Source organism: Palaemon carinicauda, chromosome 43 (genome assembly GCF_036898095.1).
Source record: "Palaemon carinicauda isolate YSFRI2023 chromosome 43, ASM3689809v2, whole genome shotgun sequence".
NCBI classification, from domain to species: Eukaryota; Metazoa; Arthropoda; class Malacostraca; order Decapoda; family Palaemonidae; genus Palaemon; species Palaemon carinicauda.
The window spans coordinates 21,606,425-21,619,448 of NC_090767.1; the positions used below are offsets into that span (position 1 = coordinate 21,606,425).

At 38.2% G+C, this 13,024-nt stretch overlaps 1 long non-coding RNA gene across 1 annotated transcript; it reads left to right on the forward strand.

Moving 5' to 3' along the window:
* The first annotated feature begins 504 nt into the window (after nucleotides 1-504).
* Nucleotides 505-4,487, forward strand: LOC137633656 (uncharacterized). Its single transcript, XR_011042340.1, has 3 exons — nucleotides 505-700; nucleotides 3,096-3,173; nucleotides 3,888-4,487. It is a non-coding gene; the product is annotated as an uncharacterized lncRNA (long non-coding RNA).
* The last annotated feature ends 8,537 nt before the right edge of the window (nucleotides 4,488-13,024 follow it).

Genomic DNA, 13,024 nt, shown 5'->3' on the forward strand with positions numbered 1-13,024 from the left:
ACAGTAGAAAAGGGGCCTCAAGGTTTGCATATATTGTCTGAACAAACATAAGTATCCACCAGATATACAAAAGTCTCCTGTTTGTATATATTGTCGGAACAACTAGTGTCAACTATATCCATTGTTTGTAAGCATACAATAACATGAGGTTTACTTAAATAAATAAGTAAGAGAACTCTGGCATTTTTAAACACAAGACTTGCATGGTAGTTATGTATATAGCTTACGTCCCCGACGTCACGACAGAAAAATGAGAAAAAACTTGCGCCAATTGCCGATTGGATAGCCAGGTGTGCTACCGTGCGCCCCCTAGCGAGGTATCTAGAAACCATCCCATGGATATTCATATTTTCCCTGTCGTCTTAGAGACTCAAAATATTAAATTTTATTTGCTAATTTCATATAGTTAACTTTGACTACTTTTTCTATTTTATCATCTTTATTCAGACATAAAACAACGTAATCATCCTATTACAGAAAAGGCGGTCTAGTTATCTAAACCTGCGTCCTATTTCCAGGCATCCTAATATACGAGATGCTGGCCGGCTACCCTCCGTTCTTCGATGACAACACCTTCGGCATCTACGAAAAAATTCTGGGCGGACGCGTCGAGTGGCCGAGACACCTTGACGCGACGGCGAAGGATCTCATCAAGAAGCTGCTGACGCAGGACCGCACAAAGCGGCTCGGGAACATGAAGGTAACTCGGCCGTCTCTGTACGGATCCACGACACGTCTCGTTTCAGAGAGGACGCTCGCTTTCGTAGACGTAGACATCGTGGGTTGTGTGAGGGTGGTTAGGTTAAATCCTCTCATTTGTATTTAGTCAAGTTATTTGAATTTCCAGGTTGTTTATCTAGGATATTTTTCTTATTAATTTTGAACGGTTGGGAAGAAGTTCTCATAAGCTAATGAACGGCAGCCCAAGGTGTCATCACTAGAAACATCCCTTGCACTAAGACAATTGCAACTCGATTGCAAGACAAAGAATAGTGGGTTGGAAGGTGGTACGTACAATATCATTATTGCTACTTACTTTGCTTAAAGTGTGCTAGTGAAGGGATTTCTCTTTAGAGAGTTTTGACGACGCAGCTTTTGAGAGAGGAACCGAGTTTAGATGATACTGGAATTCCACCAGTGGTGAGAGCTTCAAGAAGCTGACATACCAACACTATTAGCCGCGACGTCCGCGAAGGCATACCGAGATAAAGGAGCCATAATCGGGAGAGTTGAAGAGATCCTTCATCTTCTCCCAGATGATAGGCAGTGTAGAGAGGATAGATAGAGAGGGGTAATGGAGAGGAAGGAGAAGAGAGGTACTGATAGCCTGAGAGGAGAGGTATTAAGGAAGTCCGAGTTAGAGAAATAATAGATCCAACTGGAGGTCCCTGGATGAGAGGTTAGGAAAAGTTCGTCACAAGTATCAAACAGGTACGGGAGAAGTTCTATGTCTATTTTGAGGGGCAAAACAAGCATAGTCGTTGAGTTAAAGGTAGAGCCATTAAGTTAAAGGCAGAGTCATAAGTTAAAGGTAGAGTCATAAAGTTAAAGGCAGAGCCATTAAGTTAAAGGTAGAGTCGTTGAGTTAAAGGTAGAGCCATTAAGTTAAAGGCAGAGTCATTAAGTTAAAGGTAGAGTCATAAAGTTAAAGGCAGAGCCATTAAGTTAAAGGTAGAGTCATTAAGTTAAAGGCAGAGTTATTAAGTTAAAGGCAGAGTCATTAAGTTAAAGGCAGAGTCATTAAGTTAAAGGCAGAGTCATTAAGTTAAAGGTAGAGCCATTAAGTTAAAGGTAGAGTCATTAAGTTAAAGGCAGAGCCATTAAGTTAAAGGTAGAGCCATTAAGTTAAAGGTAGGGCCATTAAGTTAAAGGCAGAGTCATTAAGTTAAAGTCCGAGCCAAGCACTCATTGCTCATCGCACTTACTGAGTTCTATCTACGTACGATACATTGATCCACCTTACGATATTTCTCCGACGTCTCGGTTGGTTATAAGTCTAAAACTAGTGACTGCTTCAAACGGTAATACGCTGAATTTGCTTTTTTTTAATCTGTTGAGAGTTTGTCAGACTGATATAGTTGAGTCTATGGGTAGTTAATATGTTTATCAAGATGATACAGAATAAGTCTTAAATATTGGGCGACTGTATTGGATGATGTGAGAAAACTCTTGTGTGTATTCACGTATCGTACGTGTCAAGAGTAGAATTCCAATACGCGTATGAGGAGACTTACTGAGCTTTTCTCTAACTTATTCAAAACTAGAATCTAATTTCCACGGTGTTTCAGTCTACGTCAAAACAGAACTAAGTCCATTGTTTTTTTGTAATGCATTAGGAAAGAACTCAATGAACTTTTGTGTAATGTATTATTAAAGAACTTGGATATCATTTGAAAGTGAGTCATAAAGATTGTTATTTGGGAGGTTTTTTCACCTCTTTGGTACTCAAACTTCAAAATTCCTTTTCCTCCTCATGGTCTGTTTCATAATAAAATGTTTGTAGAGAATAGAAGATTAAATGGAAGCAAAATATATGGTCAGATCAGTAGAAAAGTGAATATCAACAGTTGATATTACTGGAGTTCATATTTTGATTGTGATTGGTCAGGAAAAAATTAAATATAAACAGCTGATATCACTGGAGTTCATATTTTGATTGTGATTGGTCAGCAGAAAATCAAATATCAACAGCTGATATCACTGGATTTCATATTTTGCTTGTGATTGGTCAGGAAAAAGTATATATAAACAGTTGATATAACAGGAGTTCATATTTTGATTGTGATTGGTCAGCAGAAAATTAAATATCAACAGCTGATATCACTGGATTTCATATTTTGGTTGTGATTGGTCAGGAAAAAGTAAATATAAACAGTTGATATCACTGGATTTCATATTTTGGTTGTGATTGGTCCGGAAAAGTAAATATAAACAGCTGATATCACTCAAATTCATATTTTGCCTGTGATTGGTCAGTCAAATTCATATTTTGCTTGTGATTGGTCAGGACAAAAGTAAACACAACCAGTAATTATCATTTCCAATTCTATCTTGTTTCTCATAGGCTGATACCACACGATTCTCTCGCTCGACAGAACGGTGCCGAAGATGTAAAAAAACACAGATTTTTCAAGAACACCGATTGGGAGGACGTCTTCCAAAGAAAATTGAAGGTAAGAATCCCTCAGGGTTGCATCATACACTGGCATATTGGTGCTTTTGGTGCTTTCACCTTAGTGTGTCATACAGTTGAGTATACTATCTTCACAATATCGTATTTCAGACCAATATAAACGAAATTTCCCCCTATAAATCAAATTGATTGGACATCTATAATAAGAATGTTTACACCCGTCCCAACCACATAGTCCAGTAGTGTTGTCTATGGGGGACATCTCTATACAACACTAAATAACCAGTAACTTTCTTAGGGCTTGGAATTACTCGTGGCTCCTTCTTCTCTTTATAAACATAACACAAGACTTAAACATCTAAGAAAATGTTCATTGATTCTCAATAAGCTAAGAATAAAGGCCTTATAATTTCTCTAAACTATGAGCAATGAATTAAGGGATAAATGATGAAATACTGTTAGGAATTAAGCACAAGAAATTCTGTGTGAAATAATTTTGGCACAACAGCATTAATCAACAAGTAGATTTCTAAAAGAGAAAAAAATATCAGTGATTATTTGAAGCCTGAATCAAATGAATTGTTCAATTATACAACATAAAATATTTGAAAAGTACTGTATATCATGAATTTTCCAACAGTATATTATTTATTGATATCCCTTTCTTCAGCTGCTGCCTATTGTATGTCATTAATGAATGTCCCAACTCTATTTTATTTTATTATTAATCTTTATTTTCTTCAACCCTTTTCAGCCGCCACTCGTCCCGAAGGTGAGCTACGACGGAGACACGAGGAACTTCGACGACTACCCCGAGAACAACTGGAGATCCTCCGAGGGCGTCTCCGAGGGCGAGCTGGCCATATTCAGCGACTTCTAAGGCTCGGTCGGCGCGAACGTACGATGCCTTATCCTCCTCCACGAGGAAGGAAGCAGGGATGAATACGATGGCCTTGGTGACCATAGATCCTAGAAGTGCAATTAGGCTTAGTCTTCAAATACACGGAAGCAGATAACCCCTCGGCTATGTCACTTTGCGTCAGGGTTTTGATTTCTATTTTTGAGTTTTTTGGTCGGACGATCGTTCGGGAAGCAGCTCGGGTGCCGAGTTTGGCTTCGCAAGATGTGTAGATATTTTATTTAATACTTTTACGTCCCTTTTCTTTTGTAATATACTGTACAGAGATGTGGAATCATTTTCAGCTCTTGTTTTCTTTGCCGTTTCAAAGTCGTCGTTCGGTCCGAGAAAATCTTGCTCAATGATGTTAACGCGTCGCAAGGAACCGGACGTCGACTCCCCCGACGGCGTTTATTTGGCCGTAAGTGCCGTACATCGCATGATACGTACTTTCGTTGTTATTATTTGGATCTCCTGACTCAGCATTTAACAAGTTTCTTTGCTGACTCAGCATTTAACAAGTTTCTTTGCTGACTCAGCATTTAACAAGTTTCTTTGCTGACTCAGCATTTAACAAGTTTCTTTGCTGACTCAGCATTTAACAAGTTTCTTTGCTGACTCAGCATTTAACAAGTTTCTTTGCTGACTCAGCATTTAACAAGTTTCTTTGCTGACTCAGCATTTAACAAGTTTCTTTGCTGACTCAGCATTTAACAAGTTTCTTTGCCAGACCTCCAAACATTTCTAGTTTTCCGTTGTTTTCAAAATGGCAGCTGCTCTTTCTCTCACAGCTAAAAGTACTGCAGTCGGAAAATGCATCAGATGCCGTCGCAAATGAAGGCAAGGTAGTTATAATGTGGCTGTGATTTTTATTTGATGTAGATAAATGACTTAAAATGTAACAAGTTTGATATAATAGAAATAAACATTTCAAGCAGTTACCAGTTCTTTCATTATCAGTCTCCCTACTTTCATACTCCTCTCAGTATCAGCCTCTTCTTTCCCTCCATTATCAGTAAGTTAAGTTATCAGTTGTCAGATGTCCCCTCTGTCATCATTATTCCTAGCCAAGATACAACCCTAGTTGGAAAAACAGAATGCTATAATCCCAAGTACTCCAACATGCTAAATAGCTCAATGAGGAAAGGAAATAAGGAAACAGAATACTGTGCCCGAGTGTATCCTCACGCTTGAGAACTCTAACCCAAGACAGTGGAAGACCACAGTACAGAGGTTATGGCACTACCCAAGACTAAAAGAACAGTGGATTAATTTTGGCGTGTCCTTCTAGAAGAGCTGCTTACCATAACTAAAGTCTCTCTTCTACCTTTACCAAAAGGAAAGTAGCCACTAAACAATTGCAGTGCAGTAGTTAATCCCTTGAGATAAAAAAAAAGGTTTTTGGTTATTTTAGTGTTGTCAGGTGTATGAGGACAGAGGAGAATGTGTAAAGAATAGTCTAGTCCAGGGATGGGGAACCCTTTTTTGTATGAAGGCCATCTTGAAATTCCTCAATGCTCCTTAAGGCCGCATAGAATTTTGTTGGTTATTTTATCCTTCAAGTAATTTATTAGTAATCTAAAGAAAGAGTGACAGGTTTATAGAAATTTAAAGCATTACAATTTCAAATATTTCAATGAAGTACTTTTTATACAAGTGATCGGTAAATGAATTATATTGAAAACTAAATTTTGAAATATTTCATTCAAGTTTGGGTAGTTTTCAAACTACCGTAAGTAAATGAATAATATCGAAAGCATGTCATTTTCAAATTACTTTAGTTAAGCAGGTAGGTTCTTTGTATTGAAGTGATAGATAAAATAATATTTATCTTTTGGAAAAGATAGCTTATAAATATCAACAATATAACCTTTTTCAGATATTTTATATTGGCAAGTAGGTACTTTTTAAACAATCACATCTCATAAAAATGCAACATCCCAGTAAAAAATTGTATCAATTATTTGCTTTCTTAAGATGTTCAATAAATCCCTAGTTTTTAGCCATCATAGCTGGAACACCATCAGTGCATAACTTATTATAATAAGGAAGTAAAATTTAGTCCTCCTTTGTGACATAGCTTATTGAAGCTGTTAAAATTTCTGTTCCTCTTGTCCTTGCGTTAGGGTTACCTAAGGGAAGCTGTTTTTCATACAATCAAAACTCATCAGTGAAAGCACAAATAAAATATTTTTATGCCAAAAATCTGGAACCTGTTGACTCCTCTAAAACTAACACAGATCACAGTGAGGAGATGGACAAAACAGGAAATCTCTCGTCCATTGTACGTCAAATCACTCACTGCAACTGACAAGGAAAAACTGCTAGTTGTATTAAGTTAGGATTCATTGAATTCAAGGAAAAATTGCTTCCATTCTCTGGGAGGTACATTACTGAACAATACTTTCCTATTGTCTGTGTGTACATATTTGTAAGTGTGTACATACAGTAGAATGATTTCAAGCACACAATATTTAGTGTCAAAGCAGAAATATACTACACATACTGTACATATATCAAAGGCCGTAGAAGGCCGCACTTGATGGTCTAGAAGGCCATATGCGGCCTTAAGGCCACAGGTTCCCCATCCAAAACTGAGAGGAATACAATGGTACTATCTGGTCAGTCACAGGACCCAATAGCACTAGTAGTTTTATGCCTTTTATCAAAGGCATCCTCTTTCACCAAACCTCTTCTCTCTATATCATCCTTCACCTTATGAAGTATATGAAAAAAAATCTTATATTATTATTATTACTAAGTTATAACCATAGTTCTCTGTCACCCTCTCAATCTCCCCCTACCTAACAAGTTTCTCCCAAGCTCTCCTCACTCCCTTCCCACCATTCATTCTCAACACATGCCCACACCATCTCAGCCGTAACGCTCTTATCATCTCGGTAATCTTTACTACACCTGCCATTCTTCTTTATTTCCTCATTTACCAATTTCTCAAGCAGTCTCATGTCGGTTCTCTTAAGCTTTCCTTCCTCTTTTCGTCTTGGAGCCCACAATTTCAATTTATATATTAACGTTGGTCTTATTACTGTGCTATATATCGTGACTTTTAACTTGATTGGCCTTTTCTTTTCACATATCACTCCTGCTACCTCTCTCCACTTCCCCCAAGCTGCTTTTATCCTATTCTTAACGTCAGCCTCACGCATCCTCCCTCCTGACTTCTATAATGGGACCAGAGTCCTGCTTTTTCAATGTCTGTCTCGCTTTTTTAAAAGTTAGCAAAATGTCCTGTTTTTTCAATGTGTCTTGCTTTTGTAAAAGTTAGAAAAATGTCCAGCTTTTTCAATGTCTCGCTTTTTTAAAAGTTAGCCAAATGTCCCGCTTTTTCAATGTCCCGCTTTTTCAATGTCCCGCTTTTTCAATGTCCCGCTTTTTTTCTATTAAATTTTTCTGAGTTTTGTCCCCCTTTGTTCATATTTGTCCCTCTTTTTTCGTGCTACAAAAACAAAACGGTATCATTTTAATGTTTTAGTGCTGATATTTTGTTTAATTTTGTCATTTCACTAACTGGTAACTTGCACCGTCTTTTCCGACTGCTACGATACCCAATGATGATCGCTGTTATTGCTAATCTATGATGTATTGGCTTCAGACATGCCTCATTCCTCAATATTTCTTGCCTGACACTTTTTAGGTGCCCCTAGTATACTTCTTGCAGCCTTGTTCTGGATGATTTCTGGGATACCAATATAGCTCTTCCTCAGTGGCAGCAACATGCTACTACTGTAATCAATTATTGGTCTTATCTTAGATGTATAGAGTTGGTTTACCATTGGTACACTTACTGTACACCCACAGAGCCACATGCTACTTTCCAAAGAAGGCGCAATCTTGTTATTGAAGCCTGAACTATTCCCTTAACTTCATACAATTTATGACACCTGTTACTGAGTATGACACCCATGTACTTGTACTGGGCTACCTTCTCTATTCTTTGCCCTTGTATGTGCAGTATCAAGGGGTTGTGTGTGCCCCTTGCTATCATCTTTGTTTTTTCAGGTGATATGACTAATCCTATGCTGTTACATAATGATGTGCAAGCCCTAGTTGCCCTTTTTATTCTCTTATCTGTGCTAGCTTGTACCACTATGTCATCTGCATATATGGTTATTATGATTCCTGGTATATTAATTTTCCCAAGTACATTCATTAGAATATTAAAAAGAGTAGGTGATAGAACACCTCCCTGGTATATGAATTTTCCCAAGTACATTCATTAGAATATTAAAAAGAGTAGGTGATAGAACACCTCCCTGAGGGGTACCAAATTCCATTTTTTCCCATCTTGATTGTATGCCTTCAAAGTAGACACAACTGACTCTATCTGTTAGGTAGTCCATTATAAGCTGTAGGAGTCTTCCTTCTATCATTTCTGCTAGCTCAGTCAAAATAATTATATGGCTAGCCCTATCAAAGGCCCCCTTTAAATCTATGAACACTGTGTATTTTAACCCTAAGGCTGCACTTACTCTATGAATAGTGGTGTGTGCTCCTCCCAGGTATGTAGCCATATAAATTCTTTGACAGCTTTTTCCTAATAAAGAAATTGAGCCTGTTTAGTAACATTCTTTCAAATACCTTGCACAGACATGATGTTAATGAAATGGGTCAAAATTCACCTGGCTTTCCTGGTTTTGGTACTGGTATTATGAGGGACTTCTTCCATGCTTTGGGTATGGGCTGCCCTGACCATATCTTGTTGTAGAGTTTCAGAACTGGATTTCCACTCACTGTTGTGAGGAACCTGATAGCATTATATGTAATCCCATCTAATCTGGGTGCAGTAGACTTCCCACTCCTTAAAGTTTCCTGCAGCTCTTGTTCTGTGAAGGGTTTGTCATCACACTTCCCTATCTTCTTGAGTGCTTCTCTTAACTTCTTTATTTTCTTCCTTATCCTTTTCTCAACTGCCTTTCTAACCTTGATACGTAATGAATCATTGCTTGCATCAGATGCCCACTTTGTCATAAGTTCATTTGCTCTTTCTCTCGGATTTGGATGGAGTGGTTCTCTGTTTTTCTTCCCTTGGGCTATCCTCACTTGCCTTGCGACCTCACAAGGAGGTGTTTTTTCATTGATGCCTTGCATAAACTTAATCCAGTACTTCTCTCTTGAGTTCTTTTTAACGTTTTGCACTTGTCTCTCTAGTCTTCTATATATTGTTAGGTTTTCTGGGCTGGGTTTATTCATCCACTTCTTCTTTGCTTTGCTATACTGCCTGTTTATTCTCTTCACTGCATCATCTGCATTATACCAGCTTGTTAGTGGCTTTTGTGGTTCTCTTCTCTGCTGATGTGTGTGCTCTAGCACTTCCTCTTCTAGCCTTTTTATAGGATCCTCATTATACTGGTCACTGCTTTTGGCTTCATAGCCATCATGCCAAACATTCATACTTTTTCTGATGCTGTCTTCCCATTTTTTTGGTACGTTGATTTTCTTTCGTGCTGTAATCTTTCTTTTAAAGGTTTTGTTCAGTACAATCTCTGCATAGATGCCAAAGTGGTCTGATGTTAGGGTATCCACTATCTCACAGCTGTGTTGCACATCTGTATCTCCAACTATACAGATGTAGTCAATCTTGTTTCCTTTAATATGTGCTGGTTCTGCATCATTTAGAATTCTTATATTGTTTTCTCTGCTCATGAGGTACTTGTACATATGTATGCCATTTACATTCCTCCTCCCTGTTGCAGAGCCTAATTTTGGATGTACTGCGTTAAGATCACCCACTATCAGCAAGGGATTATCTTGTGCTAGTAGGTTATTACTTTCAATGTCCAGGGCCTGTGCTGGGGAATATGTATTGCACACGCGGAATAGCTGCTTTCCACCTTCATCATGTATTCCTATGGTAAGGCAGTCTGTGTTTGCACCTAATCTCGGGTTTGTGCATTTTTTTACAGCTAGGTTCTTTCTGTAGTATGTTATTAGCCATTTACTCATTATTGTTCTGCCATCAGTCCTGTTGGCTTGGACACTATCTTTTGAGACAAAGTGATACCCTGGAATGGCTATATAATCTGTGGGCATGTGCTTCATTTCCTGCAGACATATGATGTCCACCAGATTTTCAAGAGCAAATTGTTGCACTTCAATTAGTCTATTTGCCAGACTGTTTGTATTCCAACTACAGATCTTGAGAAGGTCCATCTTGTTCATTCTTAGAGTTAGTATCTTTTATCATCTCTCTTATAATTCTCTCATCTCCATACTACTTCTGTGGGCAGCTACTGCCACTTTTATTATCATTGCTGGTGTTTCAGATATACTCTTGTGAGTAATTCCTTGATCTTTTTTGCTATGTCCCTTGGCAATGCTATTTTCATGTGAATGTTGTCACAGTTGATAGAGGCGACATCTGTCTTGTAGCCTGAGTAGTCTAAGACATCCTTACTGCTTGAGTTACCATCTGCAATTGCTGGTTTGTTCCTCCATGTTGTAAAATCTTGCCGTAGCTTCTTTATTTCCTGATGTAGCTTTGTATTTTCCTCTCTTAGTTTTTCGTTTTCTACTGTCAGTTGCTTAATCTCTTGTTTGTCTTCATCTGCCTGTGGTTTCTTCATTGGTGCCTTTTCCTTTTCTGATACCAGTTTATCTAGTATTTTGCTCTGCCCTACAAGTTGTTCACTTAAGATTTGTATAGTTGCTCTGAGACTTTAATTTTATCTTCTGGCTGTCTCCATATAGTCATTGAGCCTATTATTTAATACCATCAAGGGACTAACCTCTGTTCTTGGTTTGGATGTTGTAGCTTCTGTAGTAGTCCATGCCCCAGGCAGGGGTGGGAAATTTTCCTTATACATTAGGCTTCCACTCCTGGGAAGGGCATGTCCTGCTGGAGGCCCTGAGATGCCTTCCTGCTCTTCTTTGCTAGTTGCTGCACTATGGGCTTCAGGGGCTCGAGCTGCAGTAGGGTGCTTAGTGCATTGGCTAGAATTTGCATTGTGACTGCCTCCACAGTTGCAACATAAAGGAGCAATCTCATTCCAGCATTGATAAGAGCTCGGCATGTGGCTGACTCATGGTTTTGGGCACAAAATCTGCATCTAGCGGAATTCTTACACTTATCCCTACCATGATTCCACCTAGAGCACTTTCCACACAAAATAGGCCTTTGCACATATTCTCTGATCCTAAGGGGATAAGGATAAATTGGAATTGACAGATGGTCAGGGATGTCTCCCTTCCACCAACCAATTATTTCACCGTTTGTTCTGCTCCATTTATTCCATGCAAGTCCACTGATAGCAGGGTATGCTTCTTGTACTCGTTCCAATGTCAAGTAGCTTGGATTAACATCTAGTATTATAACTTTTTTTGTCTTTCTTTACGCTCAGGTTGATATAGCACTACTCCCTCGTGTCCTGTAGTTGTTAGCATTTGTAAGGTTTCTTTTGCACTTACTAGCCCTATTAGGCCCTTTTTCCCTGGGTAAGCTTTAATTGAGTGCCTCTTATTATACACTTCAGATATCCACTTTTCTTTATCTTTTTCATTTCCAGTGTAACCTCGTGGGAAGTAGAGTGTAGTTGACTCCTGTGCTGTTAAGTTATCTACATTTGCATTTGAAACACTATTTAAACTATTATTTGAGTCATTTCCATTCTCACTGTTCTCTTTAATACCGTTATTTATTACTATTCCACTATTTCTAATCTCGTTAATTTTCACAGCAATGTTTTCCTTCTCTCGCCTTCTCTTTTTTTTCCTCTGTGTCTTGGATTCAGAGTCTTTAAAATTACCTTCACTCCCGTCCTCCTGGTCATCCGTACTCTCGTCAGAAATTCCGCGAGGCGGGTTCCATTGTTTTGACATATCTTCTGAGGGCTCTCCCATGATGGTGGTAGAGATCACGCACGTGGTCCGTCGCGTTAGGTTGGCTTAGGAAGTTTGGGGTTACATAGTCAGGTCTACAGAAAATATGGTCACGTTAGACTTATAGTCCATCCAAAGTATCTTAAATTGTTCCAACTGTTCTATAACTGCTCCTATACTCTCATACATAGCTATCCTGTCCCTTCCTTCCTTCCTCCTCACCATAGCTTCAATCTTATCCACATCTATCCTCAAGCCACCTCTCTCCAAAGTCTCTCGCCGCTCTACAACCCTTCTCTGTAAGAATTCTTTGTATAGTTCAGTACTTGAAAGGTTTCTGATATCCCCAATAGCTGTTAATAACTTTAGGCCTAATACTTTTGAACATCATATCGACCAGTCCAACCAACATCTGCAGGACTCTCTACCTCAGGCACCCAAACATCTCTTGGTATTATTATTATTATTATTATTATTATTATTATTATTATTATTATTATTATTATTATTATTATTGTTGTTGTTGTTGTTCTTGTTCTTCTTGTTGTGTTGTTGTTGTTGTTCTTGTTATTAGCTAAGCTACAACCCTAGTTGGAAAAGCAGGATGCTATAACCCCAAGGGCTCCAACAAGGAAAAATAGCCCTGTGAGGAAAAGAATCAATAAAATAAACTAAAAGAGAAGTAATGAATAATTAAAATGGAATATTTTAAGAACAGTAACAACATTAAAATAGATCTTTCATATATTAACTAAAATAACTTAAAAAAAAACAAGAAGAGAAATAAGATAGAATAGTGCGCCCAAGTGTACCCTCAAGCAAGAGAACTCTAACCCAAGACAGTGGAAGACCATGGTACAGAGGCTATAACACTACCCAAGACTAGAGAACAATGGTTTTTAATGCTCGTACACAAAGATTCAATATGATTGGTGCAATGTTTGTTGAGGGGCGAATATCCTACTGATGAGCTATCTATAAAGGTGCATAAATTTTAAGGAATTTCAGATTAATAAGATTTTCATTATAGAATAATGAAAAACGTACATTGCATTTTCATGTTTTTATGTAGACCAGGCTGACATTCGAGTCTTTTTATAGTTTATATATGACATATCTGTCTTTGACGTTGTTAATAGTTTATATAGGACATATCT